Below are 15800 nucleotides of genomic sequence, written 5' to 3' on the forward strand. Positions count from 1 at the left end.
AAGAATTATTAAAGCTGGAAAGAGAAAAGGAAAGAATAAAAATTAAGGCTAAAGATCTTAAATGGAGACTAAGTCCAAAATTAGACTACCTCGCATCCTTAAGGAAAGAAATATCTGATGTATTGGTTCAAGGACAGAAAACACTGGCAGAGCAAATGCAACACCTCACCAGTACAGTTCAAAGGATAGAGGCAGCAATAAAAGATAGCAAAATGTTTCTTGAAAGCTTGAATTTAGTTTTGGTGGATCTTTTTCAGATTGTAACCAACTAGTTACAAGGGTGAAGCAGGAAACCACACTCTATTGACACTTTGACAACCTTTGTCATTGATGCTAAAGGGGGAGTAGTGGTATGAGAAAACTCCAATAACTTAGGGATCATCTTCTCAGAGGGAGCACACAGTTTTTGGTAACATTCTTGGACTTCAATTTTTGGATACACTTTTGAATTTTTCTCATGAGTGTTGCCACATATGACACCGGCAAGGCAATCCACCGACACTAGCAAAGTTAGACTTTACACCGGCACACAGACCACTGGCACCAACAGTGAAAGGAAGCATACCGGCATAGAAGCTGATAGGAATTTTGTTTATAATATATTTTGTTTATTATTGTAAAATCATTGTAAGCCGACTTGGCAAGTTGTAAAATGACTCTTATATATAAGAGAGTTCATTGTAGAACATGGTAATGATTTTATGAAAGCATGGAGGAATGTAATTAGGTGAAATAAGGCAGACCTATCATGCGAATTATAGGTTAAGGGTTTATGTATGAAGTGGAGCTATAAACTGGTACTAGATCTGGCATAGTAGATGTTATTTTGAAGCAGTACAACACATTGGATTTATATAATTCAATTTGTAGATCAGTGAGACTTCCCATTTTGTAATTGAGTAGTGAGCTCTAGGCACTTGGCCTTCCTGCATGTGGAAGCCCCTCTTGTAGCAATAATATTCTCTTATTGGCCAGTAAGTGAATATTGTGGGTCACAAATCCCACCGAGCTTTTTCCCACCCCAGGTTTCCTCATTAAACTACTGTGTTATGGTGTGTTTTTCATGTGGTTGTTTTTATCTCTGTTTATTGCATTATTTTTCTATTTATCGGTATACAGTATTAATATGCTCTACATGTTTTAAGTCAAGAAAATCTAATAACCAGCTAGATACTGATTCACCCCCCCCTCTCAGTATCTGTGGGAATCCTAACAGGCTCAGGTAAATTCAACTCCCTCCTAGAATATCTCAGTGAGCTCACCAAAGCTATTAGTAATGTAGAGTAGATCATCAATAATAATCAAAATAGATTTCTTACCTTGGAGAACAGAGCAGGGGCTACTAAAAAAAGACTCAAAGGAGTTGAGAACACGTTCAAAAAGATTGGTGAGAAAATTCATACGATCCTTAAGACCGCCTCAGCTAGTATGAAGACTCTTATCAGTAAGCTTGAGAATGACCATGGGGATAAGGCTTTTGCGGGCATCATTGATGTGAAGGAAGATACCCCTGATGATAAGGAGACTGGGCTTGGTAGAAGAATGTGTGCGAGCAAAAGAAAGTTGCAAAGCCAAAGCAAGGAAATTGAGAATATCAAGCGAGCGGCTGATAATATGGAACAACTGGAGGTGGAAGCCGTTGAGATGCTTCAGAACTTAACCTAACACTGGGCTCTTTCTCTATCGATCCTGTTTGTTTATGTTAGTTGTCTCTAGTTTGTAGGCTTTTTGCTTGCCAGTTGTCCTTTTCTTAGTTGTTGTCTTTTGTGTTTTGTTGCGCTTTAATGTATATCTTTTGATCTTTTGGTTGTATTGGGTTTCAAAGTCCCACCAAAACCTGTTTTCCCTTATTCAAAAACATTTTGAAATATTTGAAAACAATTTCAATCCCCAAGTATCTCCCCACATTTTTGAATATGCTCCAAGTACTTTTATGATTTGTAGGTGTCTACATCATGGATCAAGTCCCTAACAACGATCTCCCATGTGACGAATTGTTCCATCGGTGTAATTGTTTCCTTCAAATCAATTCCATTTGATCGAGCAACATTAAGGGCAACATTGAGTAGATTTTGGCAGTCTGAAATCCACTTGTCTTTATCCTTGATTTCTCCCCTCTGATTATTTAGCACTGCGATACCATGTTGGACTATGTCTTTACATTCATCATATTCAATTTGTAACTCTACATCAAATTTGTCATGTTTTGCAAGAAACCTTTTGATCTTCTCAATTTCTTTAGAATCTATCCCTTCCAAAGTCTTGTCATGTAGTCTGGTTCCCAATCTGTTCTTTATCCTATTATGTGATATAGCATTGTCCATAATCTTTTGAAAAACAACCCAGAACTCTTCCAAATATCCTTTCAAATTTTCAAATATTTTATTCAATAGAAAAGATGTAGTATCAACTCTTACATTCTACATTTATTTAAGAATTCTCTGATTTTCTTGTTGCGGCTCTTCACATTTCTTTTTCCATTTCGAATTATCAGGGGAAAGTATCATTGGCACATATTGTCCACATCTTTTTATGGTTTCCTCATGCAATCCTTTGTATTGATCTCTTTCCCTTACTATTCTAATTATTTGTGCTCTATTAAACTTTGAAATGTCGACTCCAATGTCTATTGAGATAATAGGATCAATTTCCCCAGCTTACAATTTCATCCTATGGCCAAATGTTTTATCCACATCAATAATTTTAGGCCTTTTATTTGAAGGATACAATGCCCATGACAGTAAGGCTTCCCCATCTTGATCAAACCTGGATCCAATAAACACATCATTTACTCCTTGAATGTCCAATTTGAAATCCTTGTTGTCAAAGTGTGACAGACTGCCAAAAATAAAAGATGCACCCAAATCCCATCCTAGAAACAAATTACTTTGGCTTCTACAAGTAATTGCCTCCCTTTTTGGGGAGTCATTATAACCGACTTTGCTTCTATATCCTCCTTTAACCTTTTCAACAACTCTACCTCATTTTCAGGTGTTATATGTGGGATAGATTCCCTCAACCTTTTGCCTTTGAAATTATAGAGAAAAGATTTAAATTCTTTAGAATTCACAAATACATCATCTGCTACAAAAGTAGAATGTTCTTCTAACCTTGAGTCTGCATGAATCTCCATCTTAGTCACAGTTTGCTCATTTTCATTTGGTTCTTCTTCTTCTTCCTTTGCCTGATATCTAGAAACAACTTCATGGTCATCCGGTTCACTTTCTGACATCTCTTCTTCTGTCTCCATTTCCATCAACCTTTGTTTCTTTCTTCCAACTCTCTATTCAAATTATCAATTGCCTCTTGTTCTTCTACATCTTCGATATTTCTGAAGAGGTCTTCTGCCTCCAAAATGAAGTGCAAATAACCTCCTAGATTTTGTCTTTTCTTACAGGAGTGGATGTACCCCTCTGGATCATAGTTTTTTCTTGCAATATGTTCAAACAAATTATACTCCTCCATTAACGTTTTGTTAATTATGCTATATGCCTTTATAGAAACAATAATGAAATCTCCAAAACTAAGAGTTCCAGGCAAGAAAGTTTGCTTATGTTGATCTCCAAAGTGTTTAGCATTTGAGACAATTAATTGTCTTACAATCTCCAAATATGTTATTCTATTAGGAACACATTTTGGTAACATGCATGGGCTTCCTTCAAATCCATAGATCCTAAAACAAGTAAAGTTCTAGTGCATGTACCAATCTCTCTAGTTATGATTCACAATTTGCCTATCATCAAAATATTTAGGCCTTAAAAATGCCTCAATCTCATTTGAAATTGATCCATCACAAGGAACTCCATACATCCTGTATAATGGTTTCGCTATCCACTCTTCAAATTTTATGTAGTTTGAATTCACATAACGAGAGTCCCAAGTAGAAGTCCATAATTGAACCGGTTGTTCCTCCCCTTCCCTATTTCTACTATTAAGCACTAGCTCCTTGGGCCACATACCCCTGAAATGTCCATAAAATAATACTAAATGCATCAACAATGAATAAAACTTGAAATTAGGGCTTTTGTTATCCCTAAGGTTCAGGAAACCCTCATGTAATTTTTCTACCAAATAAGAGGCGTAACCAAATGGTTTGGGTTCATACATTTGGATATCTGAGGCTAATACTAACGGCCTAGTACTCATTAGATCAAGAACTTCACCTCCTCCTAACTGGCCACAAGACATATAAGTATATTGTAGGTAATGTTTGAATAACTCAATGTTGAATAGTGGCCCATCCTATTTTGTCAGTATACCTACCTCCTTCTTATGGACAACTAACTTCCACCCAGCATATGTTGTATCCATTCTGAGGAATTCTTCTTCCAATCCTTTGAAATACAAGGGTTTATTAGGGTTGGGATCCAGGTTAAATACTTCATTCAGTTTACCAACAAAAAACCTAGTAAAGGCATCTCCATTGGGGGCCTGAATATACCTCCCCACAAAATTATAATTTTTCACTAGGGTTTCTAGCAATTTCTCACTTACAAACACATTTGAGACAATCAGCTTACCCAAATTGGTCTTCCATGGGTTGCAAAGTGACATTTCCTTGTCTCTTCTCGGGTAGTGAAACAAGAACAATTTGTATCCTCTCACTTTGGTCCACACATCTCCAACATTTTTGTATTTATCTTCCAATTGGTCCCTCCCCGACAACTGTTGTTTTGATCTTCTAGACTTAGGGCTTGGTGCTTGCATTTGTTGTATCATATCTTGATTCAATCTTTGAATCAAGATTTCCTCTTCTTTCTTAGATTTCTTAGCCCTAGATTCAGAGCTTTTTGTCACTCTTTTCTTTCCCTTGGAACTCGCACACTCCATTTTTTGCAATCACAATTTTTTGCTCCAACTCTCAGGAATTCAATTCTATGTTCTATCAATTGCTTTGTTGTGTAAATATTGTAATGATGATCCTCTTATAAATATACCTCATGTGAACCATAAATAAATCTACCTGATGCAAGCATTTAATAAAAGCTCCCTGTTTCATTTTTAAATTCTGATATGACAACAGCTCATAGGCGTACATGTCTCTCCGGTGAAACTTCATATTTGGCGCCATTAGCAAAATCCCTTTTTCTTTTAGAAACTTCATCTTTCCTATCGGGGTAACTTAAGCCGATGACACTCCTGCTTTATCGGTATATGCCAACCTGATACTATCATTGGGCATCGCAGTAACTTCAAATGTGTTATGGCGACAAGCATAGTTTTCCTGATGACCTTTTCCTTCGGTGTAACTTTTCCCGCTACATCATGTTCCATCGACATAATCTTTCCTAATGATCTTCTGACCAATCACTTCACCGAGCATCAGGGAGACTTAAAATGACACATCCAGACTCCTTTGGCTATGTCGGTGATCTTTCTTCATTATAACCTTCATCGATTAACTTCTATCCTTGGTTGTGTTCATTGGGATAAGTCTTACAGATAGCCTCAACGGCTTTCGGCAAGACAATATTTTTCCTTTGTTGCCAATGTATGTTTTACCGATGATCATAATCAGTATATGTTTCCTCGATCTACCTGACTTCCTTGGCTCCTTGGCAATGATCGATACGACTTCCACCAATGCATCCTTCGGCTTATCATGCTTATACATCAGTATATGATATGCTGACCATGCACTACTCATTTTGTCTAAGTGTTTTCATCGAGATAACTTTGGTCAATAGTACAAGTTTCAATTATATACAACTTTTACTTCATCTTATGGATACAAATGATTATAATTTGCTTAATGGATTCAATATAAATTGAACAAAACCTCTAACACACATAGGAGCTTTTTTGTTTCTTGCCATGATCTCTGAGATTCTTTTTGAAATATACACTTGGGTAAAATATACGTATCATGTAATGCTTATGATGCTCAATTGTTGGTGTTGATTATATGTATATATTTTGTCTGATTCTGTCGTCCTTGGTGGAAATAGGTAATTGACTGCAGACATCGTCAACCCTTTTGTTGAGGACCATGCACTTTCTAGATAAATGAAAGGTAAGGAAAAAAAATATACAATGATTATGATGTCCGCATATTGTTCATGTTGTCTACTATGCAATTTTTAGCATACGTATCATGTAATTTTTAGCTAACATAAGATAAATGAATTACATATGCAAGAAACTGAACCCATTTGATAAGGATCCTGCATAGTGTCATGGAACGACAGGTATAAGTCAATACACCCTATAGAAACCATTTATTAATTATTTGTTTTCTCCTTAATAATAAGCCAGGTTTTAGCAACAATATTTTGTCAAAACTTCAAATTTTTTTTCTCATCAAAACCACATACATTATAGTTCATTCCACCTTCTTGGCACTCCTATATACAACAAATCTAATATAGTTATCAACACTTGAGGCCCTAGTTGGGCTTATTCAAATTTTAATCTCAACATCAACTTTAGGGCCGACTTCTTCATTTGATGGAGTGCAGGTACCACTAAATAGGTATTTGTTAGATCTATCTTCCTTGAGTGAGGGAAATTCAAGAAGAGGAGATGAAAATGAGACATTTAGTACGTCTAAAAGAGGGAGATCAACTAGAGGTCAAAAGATTAGGAGAAAATTCAATAAACACATGCATTTTTTTCTTGCTCAAGGGGGTTCATATGCTTATGATGATGAGAGCATAGGCGACATCGAGGTGCCCTTGAGTTACAAACATCTATAGAAACAATGGGTGCGAGGAAGGAACTTCCTCCAATAAACACTGATTTTTTTGTTAATGAGAGGATATATCACATAGCACCATCATCATTACAGGGTTTGGGCCTATTTTCCATGGACGACATAAACGTCCATTAAAAAAAAATTGTTGAATTGATGGCATATATCGGACCTTGTTACAATTATAAAAATTGGATGCAATTGTTCGATATAAAAAAAATATGTGTAGGTATGCACTCTTGGCGAATTATATACAATGGAAAGATAATGATCAAAGTAAAAGAGTGGCTATGTACATTGATGGAAGGCCAAAAGCAACAGGGAATATTGCAGGTTTAATAAATAGTACACGACCTGGGTCAACTAATAAGCAACCCAATTGCACATTTGATGTGCACGAGGGAAATCGTGTATTTGTATGTGCGATAAAATCAATAAGTGTAGGGGAAGAGCTGCTAATTGATTACAATTTGAATCGCATAGATACACACAAAGTTACTATCATGGGGTTGGTACATACTATATACCATTTAAACCAACCTTCAATTAATGACTCCAATATACCATTTTATTATTAAGTTTTTTTGCTAAGTCTATTGGTTTCATTTTGCTAATGTTTTTTTTTATATTTAATCTTTGTCATAGGGCGACATTCATCCAACACGTAGCACAGATAGGGATGTAGGTCCCAGCCTTTCTACCCACAAGGTAAACCTCATTGTAATTGTACAAATTAGATAGAAGCAAAATGTTATATTATTATGTTCTTTCATTAAGGGTTTTTGAGTAATTTTGATAATGTTACTAATACTCTTGTTAGAGATGGATGTTTGGGGAAAGGCACCTGCCTTACCTGATGACAATATAGCGGTGGACTCACTATTATGCGATGATGACATCACATATCCCACAGACCCTATCGCAATGATGAGAAAGATAAAAAAAAAAACTAATAGAGAAATTATTGCTCTGGCATACCAAGTCCCTCAAACTGATGCAATAAAAGAGAGGTTGCAACAATTGATGTAGAGAGCACAAAACATGCAAGTAAGCAGTAATAAGATCTTGAATTATAACATAAGTTCAAAAATGGTTTATATTTTATACTCTTTTATGTCAGGAACTAAAATATGTACGTGTTGTTTTTACAAGAAATATTGCATCCTCATCAAGTTGGTGGCCATGATCAAGGTACTCCAAGTAGTTCAGGTGATGTCCATTTTCCATAGATTAAAACTACTGCTTTAAATAATTAGTCCTAATTCCTCATTGTGCTCTTGGTGCTCCTACACCACTATGTTATTGCTCATATATTTAATGTTTTGTATATTTAATGTATTATTTTCAGGTGATGTCCATGTTCCTGTGCTCATTAGATCCCATCATCCCCACCTATATTGCCAACTGCAATGTCAACAAAATGTAGCATGCAGGCATCCAATAGTACACATCATACTGACCTCGGAGTTGGTAGATCCCTCTTTTGCTCTCTCTTTTGTTATGTATTTATTTCCCTTTAAGTGTTCTTTCTTGGGGGCATTTCATAGTGGATTCATTTTCTATAGCAAGACATGTACATGAGGATGCAGAGGTAACTACTGGTGATACCATAGCAACATTTTCTGGATCTTCTCGTATTGCTAGTACGGGAACGTTGCCGATCACATTTGTGCTGACTGAAGATTTGCTTCCCATAAAGATAGAGAAGGTTCCAGGTACTTTAAAATTATTATGTTGTATAGAGTAATTGTAATTTACTTATTGATCACTCGTTTTGGACTAATCATCACATGATTTGTTTGCAAGAAATGATATTTTTTATAAAAATCTCAATGAAATTACATTGGAGATCTTTGGGCCCACCATACATAAATGCTAGAATGAGCAAGAAAAAAAGTTAAAAGATGAGCTCATAAACCGTTTGGTTGGGTTGTTTGGAAATGACACATTCAAGAAAAGCAAGGTCCTTGACGAAGCTGGCAAACATCTAAAGTATGTGAGGGACTAGTATAGGACACATTTAGAGAAGAACAAAAAGTATGAGCACCCCCCCATGATTCTAGAGAGGGAGTGGAAGGACCTGATTTTAGATGCAAAGGAGAGAGTTGAAAGGAAAAAAGAAAAAACAACACCAGGCAGAAAAAGGTATGTGATACTATTAAGAATGTAATTATGTACTAATTACTCTTTGAATTTATATAATCTAACATATTTCAAACTTTTCATAGACTACTAAGCATGTCAAAGGCAACTAAGGCAAGAATAGAAAAGCATGAACAACACAAACTCGACTCTAGTGGTTATATGAAAGTTATCGCACAAATTGTAAGTATCAATAAATGAAATATCGCATCGAAATAATAAATTGCAAACAAATTTTTTAATCATTAAATAATACGAGCAAAATTCATGATATTAAGCAAAAAATGCAAGGCTCTAAATTCAATAGAGTGCCCATAGAAGATGACATGAAAATTGTCTTCTGGGAGGGCTATAGAGTCGTGGTTGAACGTCTAAAAGGATTGAGTGGGCAAACAAAATAATCCAGTGCATCCATCAATCATATAAATAAGCTAAATGAAAATTATTTAAAATTGAATACTTGCGCAATAATCTATTCAATATTAATTTCTAACATAATGTGACTATATTTGTTTTAAATAATCAAGAAATCATATCAATGCACATGACATTGAAATGCAACCTACACAAGGTGGAACACAACCTGCACATGATGAAGGTCATGGTGTGCATCCAAGTACTGGAGGTATTCACATGCTAAATATTTTTTTTTGTGTAATGATTATTACAATTAAACATATTTAATTGAAATTGGTGTAGTAATTAATGTAACCTTTTTTGTTTTTATTTTAGAGCATGTAAACAAGTTGAGCATGATCTAGGTAGACAACATCAGGAACGTGATGGGGCCCAATCAAGTAAAGAGGACCACTGTAATTCCTTTAAACAAATTTAATTGTAATTGTTGTATTGATTAATGTAACCTTTGAGGATGAGCATGTAATGATTATTACAATTAAACATCTTTAATTGAAATTGGTGTAGTAATTAATGTAACTTTTTTAGTTTTTATTTTAGATTATGTAGACCATGGTGAGCAAGTTGAGCATGATCTAGGTAGACAACATCAAGAACGTGATGGTTCCCCACCAGGTAAAGATGACCACTGTTATTCTTTTAAACGAATTTAATTGTAATTGGTGTATTGATTAATGTAACCTTTCATGTTTCAACTCCAGAGGATTTAGAGGGTGTTCTGGATATTGAGGATGAGGCTAGACAAAATGATCAGGAAGATGATGTGGCCCCATCAAATAAAGAGCACCCTTATAATTTTCTTTTAATTAATGAAATACTTGTAACAATATTAATAAAACTCATGAATTTAACCCATTTCTTTGTTATTGCAGTGAACCCCCCTTCGCATGTGCGTCCTTATCGTGAGTGCAGGACTAGGCATACATTAACTAGATCACGAGTAGAGGGTAGAAGAACTGAAGAGGGGACAAATGGTGAAGACAACGATCGTCCAATTAGTCTTTACCTCCAAGCTTCAAAAAAAATGAAAAAAAAATGATTATAATCTTATTATATATTAACAACTAGATTTTATGTGTTAATGAATGTTGATGAATGTTACATGTTAATGAATGTTAATGAATGATATGTGCTAATGAATGTTGATGAATGTTATGTATTAATGAATGTTAATAAATGTTATGTGTTAATGAATGTTACGTGATAATGAATGAATGTTATGTTTCATTAATGGATGAAAGAATGTTAGACGTTAAAGGGGAATTTAGAGTGATATTAGGGGAGGGCGGGAGGGAGTGCCAAATGAGCTTCCACCTTGGCGTGGTTGGCCCTGTTAAATAAAGAATGTTAAACTATTCATGAAACAAAGAGGAGCTCAATAAGGTAACAAACTTTTCAATATTTCATTATGCTCCACTATTAATCTTATTGATGCTAAGCATATTGTTTGCAAGTTATATATTCAGTGTGGCAGGTTGTGAACATTCTTCTACGAGACAATTCCTCATTAGAAGTGAATGCATGCCTCATTGGTTTTGTGAGTTTATTTTGTTTTTAGAATAGACACACTTTCTCTGTTCATTCCTTAACATTTGTTCATTTTGTTTTAGAATAGACACATTGCCTCATTTTGTTCGTTCATTTCAGGTCGAATTTGAAGAAAAAACATGCATAAAAGGTGGAATTGCTGGAAACTGACTGTTAAACTAAGTTACTGATTCTTCACTAAAACCCCTAAATCCTGATTTTGATTCTGCCTAGGTCTTGGTTCGAGATTGATTCCCCTTGGATTCCTCCAAGGCCCTTACATGGTTGGGTCCTCAGTGATTATTCATTAGCTATTGTGCTTAATTTTGGGGCAAATTAATAAAGTGGTGCTGGCTGAAAAGTGTACAATTTAAATTACTATCTCATATACGTTGCAACCTTTTGTAAGGGGTGTGATCTAACCCAACATGCTATTCAAATTGCAATTCTCATAAATACACAACCTGTCATCATTGGTGCAATCTGATCTTTATTTCTATTTTTGTTGATTTTTTCATACTGTCATAAGGATACAAAACTGCTATTAGTGATTTCTTATTGGTCAACCAGTTATCATATTGATTAGTAATCAACTCTGAGATCTTCCAATAGTTATAGTGGCATTATTTATCACTAGATTTTGTTATCCTACTATCTTGATGACTAGATCTGGTATTGTCAAATTTTTTTTAGGGTTTCAAGACCTATTTGAGCATCATTAATCAAATCAATTTTTGCATCTATGCAATTCACTGTATGAATGTTTACTTTGATTTCATTTCTGTGTCTCATAAACTAAATAAATTCAAGATTACATTTTCTCTCAGCGCCTTTTATATCATTGGAGTAGATTTTGTCATATATATATATGTGTGTGTGTGTGTACGAACCTACTCGTACCCATACCCAAGGAATTTTTTTTGCTGATTTTGTGAATCTGTACCTGATTCTATATCTATATGCGTACCCAAATTGATAACTTAGCTATTAAATTATCGAAAAGCCATCTTGTCTCATGTATGACCTATGAGGGGCTTCTAACTGATGAAATTGTCCTGAAAACTCCACCTCTTCAGGCCTCAAACTGATGATGAACTTAGAAATCCATATTTTCTCTGAAAAACTAATGTTTGAATTGATGAATGATACTAAGAACTTGCATTCTAACTTGAAGTTCACTTAACTGAAACTCCCACCCTTTAGTCATTTCAATTTGCATTTTTATGGTAGTCCAATCTACTAAAAAATACTATCATGAATGCACTTTCATTTCTCATAGAAGTTGATCATATCTCCATATTGCATTGTCTAATTTCAAACTTACTGTCATGTGCCTGTGTATTTAGAACCTGATTTCTATCACAATCCTTATTCTTCAATCTTCATTGCTGGTATGCAACATTGTATCACCATTGTACTGAGCCTTTGTGCATGCCTTATGACTATTACATCTTTGAATGCCTTTGAGTTCTTTTTTTTTCTTTGATAGACTTGATCTTCTTATCTTTCTGACTGTACTTTGTCTTTGATTTGCTTTGCGACGAGGATTTTATGGACTACAATTGGCAATGATGGAATGTCCTTGTATTTCCCTTAAGTTTGGGGCCTTGAAATGAAGTGCACGTCTTATGATGGCATTGTCTACTTTTTGTTCTACAATATTCTCATCTCTCCAACTCGGATGATTATCTTTTATGACTAGATATATTTTTGTAAGTGCTTTCTTTGTTAATCATTATCTCCTTGAGCTATGTATGCCTAAGACTAAAATATTGTTCTTGATAGTTTTACTGCTCACTATTTTGTAGAGTTTTCTTTAGGCACGTGCACTATCACATGTTTCCCTTTAAACAAGGTCTAAGACTATACCTAACCCTACACTGTTATCCATGACTACATACTAAGTTCTAGGTCTCTATCTTTATAATATCCTCCTTTGATAGTATTTTTAAACAACAATGACTATATGTATGACTATATTTATGAATGCTTTATGTATTGGCTCCAAGACATTTTTGGCATTTACTATTATGATTCCTTATGATAAGTCTTATTGCATGCATTCTTGTAGCTATTTCATCTTTATCTTCCTTGTAATGAAGTACCTACTACACTTAATCCTTGGTAAGCTCAATGATATTAATGTTGCTGATATTAATCCTTTGAGATCGAAAAAAGTCAACCCGATGATAACACTGACAAGTAGAAGCATGTGATCGGGATAGCATACACCATATGTCCATCGACAGAACACACACTAGCGATAATGGAGAAATCTTGTCTTGCCAATAGTTGATGAGGCTATCGGTACGACTTATCCTGATGTACACTAGCAAAAAGTAAAATGCATCGGCAAAGGTTACAATGATAAAGGTTCATCGATGTAGACAAGCAATTGGGATTTTTTTTTTTAAATCTTGGGGAAGGTTGAAATTCCGACGAACACAACAAGAGAACCAATGATATTGCCTTACCTGCAACAACAAAAACATCGCACAATATAGCCTCATTCGTTGTCTTAGTCGTCAAAATTCTAACATATCCTTGAAGATGGTCCATCAACAAAACACACACTAGCAACAATGGAGAAATCATATCTTGCCGATAGTCGATGATGCTATCGATAAGACTTATCCCGATAGACACTGCCAAAGTAAAAATGCATCAGCAAAGGTTACAACGATAAATAAAGGGTTATCGGCAAAGGTTGTACGTAGATAAAGGATGCAACAAGGTCAGAAGTTCGACGTCTGCTCGTCAAAAAAACATATCGTAGGTGCATAGAAATTTTCGACATGGTGTCATTTGATTTTCAATGTGAAACTTGTCGTCGAAATCATCAACAAAAAAAATAGCGACGAACAAATACGTCTGAATTTCAACGTTTAGTTGTCTGAATTCCGACGAATGGTCCTCAAGAAACTTCTCCAAATGTACTAGTGTAAGCACTACTATAGTCACATTTAGAGCAATATGACATATATCACTTAGAACCATTGAAAGGGCATCACCATCAATATGAATACAAAGCATTAAAAAAGGTTAAAAAAAATTGGTCAAGTATCGAAGCAATTGTCAGTCATAAATCTTTTGACAGAAATCTAATGACAATCAGATGATTTTCATAAATAGCTATGGTCTCAAAAGAAATCTAATGACAGTGAGATGATTTTCATAAATAGCTATGGTCTCAGACCAATCGGTGTCTCAGTGCAATAGAGATTAACAAAAAAAATGATATCATATGACATACACACTATCAAAATAAGACAAAGAACAACATATTTCAGTCATTAGAGCCTTCCACCAACGCTCAAAACATCAAGACAAAAAAGACGGATATCCCAATTCATAACAGCCACCAAGAGGGTGTTTCATAGTACTGGGCAAGCAATTAGAACAATATCATCTCCAGAAAATATTCAATGAGTAGATATAATGAGCAGGTGCAGTCGTATCATCTGAATTCAGAGATAAGGTTCAAGATACCTGAATAGTGACCTCCCACAATCAAGCTTACCAGTCAATATGCATATGATGGCAGGGTTAGAACACCCAAAAATCAGTTCAAAAGATCACAAGCACAAACCTTATCAAAGGACAATAACAATGCATAGAGAGGGCCATGATAGCAGTTATAAGAGCTTATGACAGTAAATGCAGACCTATTTGACATAGGAAGGATACATAGTGAATGAGAACTAATACAAAGCAATAAAATCTTCAAGAAAGATATATATAGCAAACCCATGTTATCAGCTAACCAGTGATTCACGGTCACAAGATGCATGTTGCAGCCTTGAAGAATAGTTCCAAGAGCACCAGAGATAGTGTCCATCCCTGTCAAAATGGTCGAACACTCACAGTAAAAAGCCAAGCCATTATATCAATCACAGAGCTCTTTTACCCTATCAAAGACAATGAACAAAAGTGATCAAAAGACAGTTCTCCATACTGTCAAAATCAAGAAAATCGTAAAGTTGAAAAGGCTTATATAAATCCTTTATTTGATTGGCAATGAAGATAACAAGGCAAATATTATTAAACAACAAAAAGAGAATAATATCACATGCAATTAGACCATAGAGTCACAATAAGACAGAAATCTCGGCGATTAAAGTAGTAAAGCCTTATGTTAACCCTACACATAGTTATCTCTGCACAATAATAGATTTATCCAGGTCCAAGGACTGTTTCATCCATAAAAAAGCACGATTACAGTATTTCGAGCAGATTTACTGTCACATCCTCAGTATTACACAATCCATATAGGAGCAATAATCACAGACAAAGAATAAAGCTAGGGTTACAAGAAAACCTAAATGTTATGCATAAAAAAGAAAATATTCTGCAATATTTTATCCTCCAAAGGGATAACCAGCATGAAAGAAGGAAATAAGTCACATACTGTGCTCATAAGCTTGAGAAAAGTCCTAGTTCCACCCCTGTTCGAAACCCTAGTTCGAGATCACAAGATGAAAGATGGTGGCCACAAAGGAAGCTTCTTCAAGAAGATCAGAAGAACGAAGAAAATTTAGGTTTTGAGAGTGCTTTTTACTTCAAATCCCTAATTCGAGGGCAAGAGATGGCTTTTTTATTTGTTTTTCATAATACAAATCCCTTTTTATTTCCTGCATGGTCAAGACTACTAAGTCTTCGACCTACGCAGTTGTAAAGAGTCTGCACAAGGGACTAAAAGCTTTTTTAAGCTTTTATTTCTTTTCTTTTGTTTTATAATTAATATAACTATTTTAAGGTTTATTTTATTAAAAACTTTTAAATAGTTATATTAATTTATATAAAAATGAAAGGAAGGGTTCTTTATTTATTGTGTTATATTTATGTATTATAATTTAATATATCTTTATTGAGATTTATTTTATTAAAAAATCTTAATAAAGATATATTAAATTATAAATGAAATAACAAAAAGAACTTAATAATTCTATTTTAGCTTTTATTAAAATAATATAATTATTTATTTTAATAAAAGTTAAAATAAGATTATTAAAAAGATCAAAAG

At 34.6% G+C, this 15800-nt stretch overlaps 1 long non-coding RNA gene across 1 annotated transcript in view; it reads right to left on the reverse strand.

Annotated features, from left to right (window-relative positions):
- LOC131859927 (uncharacterized) overlaps positions 1 to 15419 on the reverse strand; it is a 44089-nt gene extending 28670 nt beyond the window's left edge. Inside the window, exons 1-2 of the long non-coding RNA XR_009359501.1 lie at positions 15186 to 15419; positions 14542 to 14617 (exon numbers count right to left, since the gene is read on the reverse strand). This is a non-coding gene — a long non-coding RNA (uncharacterized LOC131859927). The remainder of the gene's footprint in view (positions 1 to 14541; positions 14618 to 15185) is intronic.
- Between the last annotated feature and the right edge of the window lie 381 nt (positions 15420 to 15800).

The sequence above is a fragment of the Cryptomeria japonica genome, chromosome 11 (assembly GCF_030272615.1).
Source record: "Cryptomeria japonica chromosome 11, Sugi_1.0, whole genome shotgun sequence".
NCBI classification, from domain to species: Eukaryota; Viridiplantae; Streptophyta; class Pinopsida; order Cupressales; family Cupressaceae; genus Cryptomeria; species Cryptomeria japonica.